The sequence below is a fragment of the Schistocerca americana genome, chromosome 10, assembly GCF_021461395.2.
Source record: "Schistocerca americana isolate TAMUIC-IGC-003095 chromosome 10, iqSchAmer2.1, whole genome shotgun sequence".
In the NCBI taxonomy this organism is placed as follows: Eukaryota; Metazoa; Arthropoda; class Insecta; order Orthoptera; family Acrididae; genus Schistocerca; species Schistocerca americana.
Window position 1 is genome coordinate 177978216 of NC_060128.1, and position 7853 is coordinate 177986068.

Consider the following 7853-nt stretch of genomic DNA (forward strand, 5'->3'; position numbering starts at 1 on the left):
GAGTATGCCTCACCAGCCAAACACATTAGTTCCACTGAATTTTCCTCTGTAATTTAAATAGCGAAGATAAAGTCTGCCTTTGAAAGTTGCTCAGATTACTGCAGGCGTTTTGACCTCACACGGGAGTGTTGCAGTGCTCCTCAGCACTGGAGAGTGCATATAAATAGCCATTTTTGCCTCTTTCTATTTGCGAATGGAACAGGAAAGGAATGACTACTAATGGTAAGGGGTACCTCTTGCCAGGCAGCATAAAGTGGATTGCAGAGTATCGATGTAGAACATTCAAGCTACACATATTAGAATTCAAATTCTTGTGCTTTCTGTGTTGTTGTAACTGACTTGAATAAGAGTTCCTGGTTTTCCTCTTGTGATTGCAGTAATACTTTGTTGTCATGATTGTGTTTATACAACTTGTAATTATTCTGTTTCAGTGGATAGCTTCTGTCACAAATGCAGCCACTATCGACAGTGTTCGATGTTGGGGCGGTAAGTCTGCCGTCCACATATCTGTCTGGGAAATGACGGACGTATGCGGAGTGCGTATTTTTGTCGAGCCGTGTGGGAATTTGGAGAGCACCTCTCATCATCTCACACGGTGCCACAGTTTTCTTCTCATGAGTACGCCTCACCAGCCAAACACAGTAGTTCCTCTGAATTTTCCTCTGTAATTTACGTAGCAAAGATAAAGTCTGCCTTTGAAAGCTGCTCAGATTACTGCAGATGTTTTGACCTCATACGGGAGTGTTTCAGTGCTCCTCCGCACTGGAGAGTACTGCTAAAGGTCCGAAGAGTTTCGTTGGGGTGTTTGCATTGACTATTTGTACCTCTTCTGTCAGTGACTTGCTTGCTTTGTGGCTATGCACCTAAACATTAAAGCAGAGGAGACAGACCTGCTCTTATAATTGAACTTGGCACTTTGGAAATTTATGCTCAGTAGTAACTGTATGTGTGTATATATATATGTATGTCTTAATTATTGTAGCAGGCAGGCATATAATTTGTCTGAAATATTTATGTTGCGGGGCAAAAAAGAGAGACATATTTTAGAATGGCAGACCTGTGCAGGCACAAGGCTGCCAAAGTAAAGAATTGGCCTAAATTGTGGTCCATGGCTATCACCAGTTTCTTTTTTAATAATTGTGCGGATGGTAATTCACTGGTGCTAACGACATAGATTTTGAAGCTAAACATTAGTGCCCTCTTTTAACACTGACGTAAATTGAATTGTTATTCTCATTATCTCTCACGTAGCCACTAAAAGGACGAGAACAGTAGCTTGTGTATAGAAATCCAAAAGATATAAATGTTTGATATCTAGTGAAAGACATTTTGTATTGTTTAGTTTACTGAATGTGTATTATGTGTACAGCATACTGGCAATAATTTTTAACATGTTCATACATGGATTTTTCTCAGAAGGATATCAATTTTAAAAAAAAGATCTTTATATGGATGTTATTTTTAAACACAGTTTTTGAAACAGTAACTTTCAAGGTTTGCAGGAAATTAACCTTTAGTATTTGCTCTAAAAAATTTTCAAAACTCATGTTTGCCTTACAACATAGCGACGAAATGCTTGTCGGGAAAGGAGATGTGCCGTGACTACCAGCCTTTGAGACATCAGCAGTGTATTCTTGTAAAATATTGTCTATGTAAAATTTGTAGTGTGTAGTGTAAGTGGTTCTCAATTAACCTCTGTTATATTGAATGCTTTTGCATTAGAGTGATTGTTATGTGTGTCAAGAGAGATTTGATGGTTGCATACTTTCATGCAAGAGTAGGTGCCACGTGTATCCTTATTAGTTAATTTTCTTGTATCAGGTTGTCTACTATTATGCAAAATAATTTTAGTGCTTTGAGTAACAAATATTTGGAGTTATTTTATTCATTTATTTGTGTAAAGGAATCATTGTCTTTTTAATAAAGGTTTGTCTCAGTTTTTTTTTATATCAGGCATCTTTGAGAGACAAGGTATCCACCATAAGATTGTAATTTGTAAGTAATCATCATATTCTTTGCTGTTGCATGTTTTCTGTCTGAGTAAGTCTTACAAGTGGCTGCAATCACTAGCAGATGTCTAGATGTGGATATAGACTAAAATTCTTCATGGAAGAATATGTAGAAAAGATTTGTGTCCAACTCTGAACAACAGACTAATAATGGGTATTATTTTACAGAGAAATGCTCAGGATTTTCTGTAGGATGTCTGTCAGGCATTGGTATTACTCTCTGCTCAAAAACAAAAAAAAAAAAAACAAAAACAACAACAACAACAATGCTTCTATCTTAGTGTCATTTTTCTGTTTGTTTCTGGCTTGGCAATTGCTTTTCTTCTTTAATTTCTTCCTGCTATTCCCATATGCAGTGGTGGGTTGTTTGTGATAAGTACGTCTTGCTTTACAGACATTTTATGTCACGTAAAATAGTAGGACAGCATTCACATCTTGTAAACTATTATGTGCTGTAGACAATCTGAGGGGCAGTTTATTATCGCGGAAGTTACTTTTCTTAGCGGAAGCTTGTATGTGGTAACAGACTACATCTGTGGTAACAGACATCTTACAAAGATGATTATGGAGTTCAATGGGAGAAAATTTCCAGAAGGCGTCATTTCTGTTCTGCTATGTTTCCAGGTATAGGAAGATCTTTATTATTAAAACACAGACAAAGCTACGTTGTGAAAGAAAACAATTCATAGTCCTTAACTTATTCGTACAATACAAACCTGTGTCATCTACAAGATAGTTTTGCAAAGGTGGTGATTTTCCATGAATGAATGTTGGTCTCTCTAACTGTGGGTAAATGTGTGTATTTGAATCATTTGAGCTGCGACAGAGACCTCAAGCCATTAGTGATAGATGCTGACAGCAACAAAGAAATTTGTATAGTAACATTAACCCTCATAATCTAACTCACTGTCATGTATGGCTCATTTCATACGATCTACATCTACATCCCTACTCCGCAAGCCACCTGACGGTGTGTGGCGCTACTGCGTTCATGACCTGAGAATGTTGTTTGCCAAGTTTTTAATGTATTTATTAGATGAGCATGTAGGTTCTCAGCTTTAGAAGTTCGTTCCTCATTACCAAATAAATGTGAGCCACTGGACAGCTCCACAGCCTTTAGTCACCCCCATCGCCCCCCACCCCACCCCCATGTCCACTCCTTCCTTTGGGCTAGGACCACTGATCACAATAACTTACTTTGTATCATAGAGAATGAGAATGAATGTTGTACATGGAAGTTGCATTCTTTCAAACACAAATTAATCAAGTAATGAAGGCTGGATTTCACATTGAAAAAAATTATTGAAGAGTGAAACTTATGTAGCTTGTACAGTTCACTCATGTAACCCCTAATGGACTAAGTTTCGTCATCCAAATACCATTCATGGCATTTCATTCTGCATGGTGATAAATGTGAGCTGATCATGTTAGTGTAGTGCCACATTGGAGGTCAGTGTAACAGGTGGCACAGTGCGCTTAATCTGAGCGTAGAATAATTTCCTAAAAGGCAGGTCAGCCGGAGGCTCGAGCCCATTGGTGATAGATGGTACCACTCCCCCCCCCCCCCCCCCCCCTTTTTTTTTTTTTTTTTTTTTTCCCCCCCCCCCCCCCCCCCTCTAGATACTAAGATAACTTTTCCTCTGTCTTCATCACTACCAGGGCGAGGCATAGAAGATAGTGCCGTTCATCTTTGACACGCAGGTCTAAGAACGGGGATATCAAAATCCTTAAAAAAAAAGCAGTTTGTGGCTTAGTGCCACTGTAAGGCATTAGAAAACTGAATCTAATTTGGCAGTTCGTACATCAATTTTACTGATTGTTTGCGTAACGGGCCCTTCAGTTGGCATTAACAAAACAGAGCGAGTTTGTTTCAGGACTTTCAACCTCAAAAATATTGAATGTGGCTCCTAAGGTTCAGAACTGTTAACTTGGGATCATTATGAATGAGGAAAATTTTGAAATGAATGTCAAGTTAGGTGTGTCCAGAGTGAATAATGAGTGAATTGCCTGTCAAACTTGAAATTTGCACTATTTACTCAGTGTTTTGTTGTAGAAATCTGTGGTCTTCTGTATAATATCACTGCATCTGAAAGTATATTTGTAGCAATACATCACCCACCAGACACATACTGTTAAATCAGTGTAATGTGGTTTCTAATAATGAAAACAGTTTGACAGAAATGCAATGTACTTAGAGATGGTAGCCTGGTGATGTACATCGCTGCTGGTGTCACAGTAGGCATAAGTGGGTAGAGCACGAGATTTTGTAGTGTTGTAAGGTCAGTGGTTCTATCTCCGTGTCCCACATTGTTCCTCTTGACGATTGAGCTTTGACAACTTTCCCGTTCCTCTGAACTCAGGTTTTCATCCACAACTGAAGTTAACACTGGTGTGGTCTCAACGCATCGAATGGTGGTAAAGAATGGCCGGTATTTGACTTTAGTATTACTCATTATTTTTACATTAATGTGGTCTTTTATTCATCATCTTTGTCATGGCATAGAATGTTAGGAGCAATGAACCCCATGCCTATAGTTGTTCATGTAGTGTATCTGCATTGTTTGCAAATTTACACAAATTCTTACTGTTATAGCTTGCACCCTGTATCTTCCACATCAGAGTCTCTCTGCTTTTACTTTCTTTTTGTTATCACATCTCACAGTTTTAGTGAGTTGCTTTGTTATATCCCTTCTGAATACGTATCACAATTCTACTCGTAAGGGACTGTATAGAGATATTTCTTAAGTTCATCATAGCATGAAACCTATGTTGATGTTTATATATTGTTGAGTGTCAAGTTCATTCTCATGTAATCTTTATTTTTTTTTATGTACTGAAATTTTTAGAAAGATTGATTATACTATCGTGGTCAGAGAAACACTAACATACTTTTGACGCCAGTGTAAATTGTTCAAGATAATTGTAATTTGTATGAAAAGTATTTGAATGTATATCTTGTATCAAAATGATAATTCATGCGAGGAAACTATAAAATTATGATTATTTTATTGTTTATGAATATGTATATCGTGCATTTTGTACTAGTATTGTGTCTTTTGTTTTACTTTACTGAAGTTGAAGGCTACTCGTACGTATTTTCATGAACTAAACTGCCTGTCACAAACTTTGGTACAAATGCAAAAGATGTTTATTTATTACCTACCAGTCCAGTACAAGCCCCTCCAGAAATATACAATACCTCTGTTACTTTCGTATGTTATGGAACCATTCCACATAATTTTGTACAGTTGTGCAGTTCACATATATTAAGTAATTTGTGTCAGTATAGGAGTACTTAAAAGCCTTCTACGCTCTGTGTGCTTGTAATAAATTAGGTATGATGGTTTTAATCTCTCTCTCTCTCTCTCTCTCTCTCTCTCTCTCTCTTTGTGTGTGTGTGTGTGTGTGTGTGTGTGTGTGTGTGTGTGTGTTAAGTTGTATGACCGTATGATATTTTTATTCTGTTATGAAAATAGCACTGTTTCAGCTTTCAGCTACAACTGTAAGACATAGTATGCGTTTTCCGATAATAAAAAAAGTTGCTACCTCCAGTTTCACCATTCCATCAGGCTACTTCTCTCGTTATAGTGACAGTAACTGTTTTGTCTGCAGATCCCACGAGATAGCCAACTCGGGCCAAAAAACAGTCGGATTGGTCCTCACCAACAGACCTTTCCTACCAGTTCCTTATTAGTTTTTAATTATGCACAATCAGTGCAGGCTGCAATCTACCTCTTAAATTTGCTTCGAAGCCTCAATAATAGCCTTAAATATACATATTCAAGCATTGTATTTTCTTGTATTTGCACCACTTGAATTGTTGATTGTGCACTCTCACATTATCACGCTCCTGAATCTAGGTTAGTGTGGGTATCTAATTTGTCTTTGTATGATAATTAATTAAAAAAAAACCTGCCCTACCCATTTATTTGAAGTTGTTTTTTGTATTCCCACCTTCCTTTAGCCACATGAAAAATGTTTTCGGTTTTTTTTAGCATGCAAGTGCACCCACACACACACACACACACACACACACGCGCGCGCGCACACACACCGACACGCACCCCCCCCCCCCCCCCCCCCCACACACACACACACACACACACACACACACACACACACACACACACACACACACACAGAGTCTTAACCTTCAGATTTAGAGGGCAGTGCAGTACCAGAGGATGTGGACCCAGCGTAAGACTGTTTCGGATAGTGGAGCTATGTCAAGGGACTAAGCTTCATCTTCCTCACTCAATGCAGCATATATATCTAACGTCTTTGCTATGCACTTAGCACCTACCCTTAACTGTGAACAAGTAACATCCCCCGCCCGAAGAAATAGTTCTAAGTAGTACTCGTGCAGTGAAGCACAGTATTTGTGAGTGACTACTACTGAGCCACTGCATACAACATGGTTCATTTGAGGTTGGAAATAACCAGGCACGAAACACTAACAGCTTGAAGTCTCTGCCAGTCGGAACTAAGGAGCCGAGAATTTGAGAGTAAGTGCGTGCCCTGCACCCAGTATTCGCAGTGTTGTGTATCGTCCAATCCTGTTGATTAAATGCTTGAAATGATAAATTTTTTTCATTTATATTCAGATGACGATATAAGAAAAATAGTAAGCCCTCAGGTACACAAGGGAAGCTTTGACTTACTGACTGATGAATTGGAAACAAGTCTGTCAGGAGTTGACACATAGGGGGATGGGGATTTGGGGGGGGGGGGGGGGATCATTGGATTGATGACTTTTGTGACCTGAAAATCTTCAGGTGAATGAGATTGGTAGGAAATATGGGAAATTTAGAGAGATGTGAAAAAGTTACAAAGTCAAAGTTCATTGTTTCACTCACAAGAAAGTAATATATTATTTTAAATTCCTGTTTGTGTTTATTTCTTCCCTTATGGAGCATCTTTATGGTGGTTGTAGGTCCCCCTCTCCCTTTTCTGCTTCAACATATCTTTAGTGAGTATTTCTGTTTTTTTCCCTGCAGTAGAATTAACGGTGTAACATACGGCAACTTTATCATGTATTATAATGTTTTTACATAATTTTTAATGTTAATCCATTAAAATGAAGTCCATGTAGATGTTATTTGTTGTAAAACCATTGCAGTGTTAATTTCTGGTATTGGACCTTAAAAATTACTACTGTTATTGCTGGTTTATTCGTGTAAGACAAGTGTACATTAATTTCGTTCCATTGTTTCACTCTTGCACACTTTGGCTTACAGGAACACACACACACACACACACACACACACACACACACACACACACACACACACCCCTTGCAGGTGGCCGTAATACTCTGAAACTCACACCTGGAGGGAAATTGCTCTGCACGTACCAGGCCGAGGATATTGCTGAGATGTGTGAGTGACAAAGGAATATTTGCTCAAGTAAACAGTTCAATGGAGGAGGCTGGAAAGGCACTCGAGTTATGTAGTGGTAAACAAGAGTTCCTAAGCATTGATGGTGCACTAAGAATCTTCTCAGCTTTTGTGTAATTAGTGGTTCTAGCGAATACCGTGTGTGGCACATGCATATCTTTACAACAAGATAAAAATGGATCCATAATTCTTTCATTCAACCCACAACACGTACTTAGCACTTACCTAATTATTATTGGAAGATTTGAAAGTGTAGTAAATTGGTTATATGTAAACCTGTTTTTTGGCTCAGTTGGTTTTTCCGTGCAACTTGACTCACCGTGTGTTTGGTTTAGTGCTATGATGTCAAAAGGCTGTTTGTAGGTGTGTGTGTGTGTGTGTGTGTGTGTGTGTACTATTTTTCTCATGCATTTGGTGCATGTGGAAAATGCATTGATGATTTTAATAT

General features: G+C 38.4%; 1 protein-coding gene across 2 annotated transcripts in view; it reads left to right on the top strand.

Moving 5' to 3' along the window:
- Positions 1–3570, top strand: part of LOC124552424 (activin receptor type-2A) — a 109459-nt gene extending 105889 nt beyond the window's left edge. For both annotated transcript variants that reach the window (XM_047126696.1, XM_047126697.1), the window contains exon 11: positions 432–3570. The gene's annotated coding sequence lies outside the window, so the exon portion shown is untranslated. The remainder of the gene's footprint in view (positions 1–431) is intronic.
- Positions 3571–7853: the final 4283 nt, after the last annotated feature.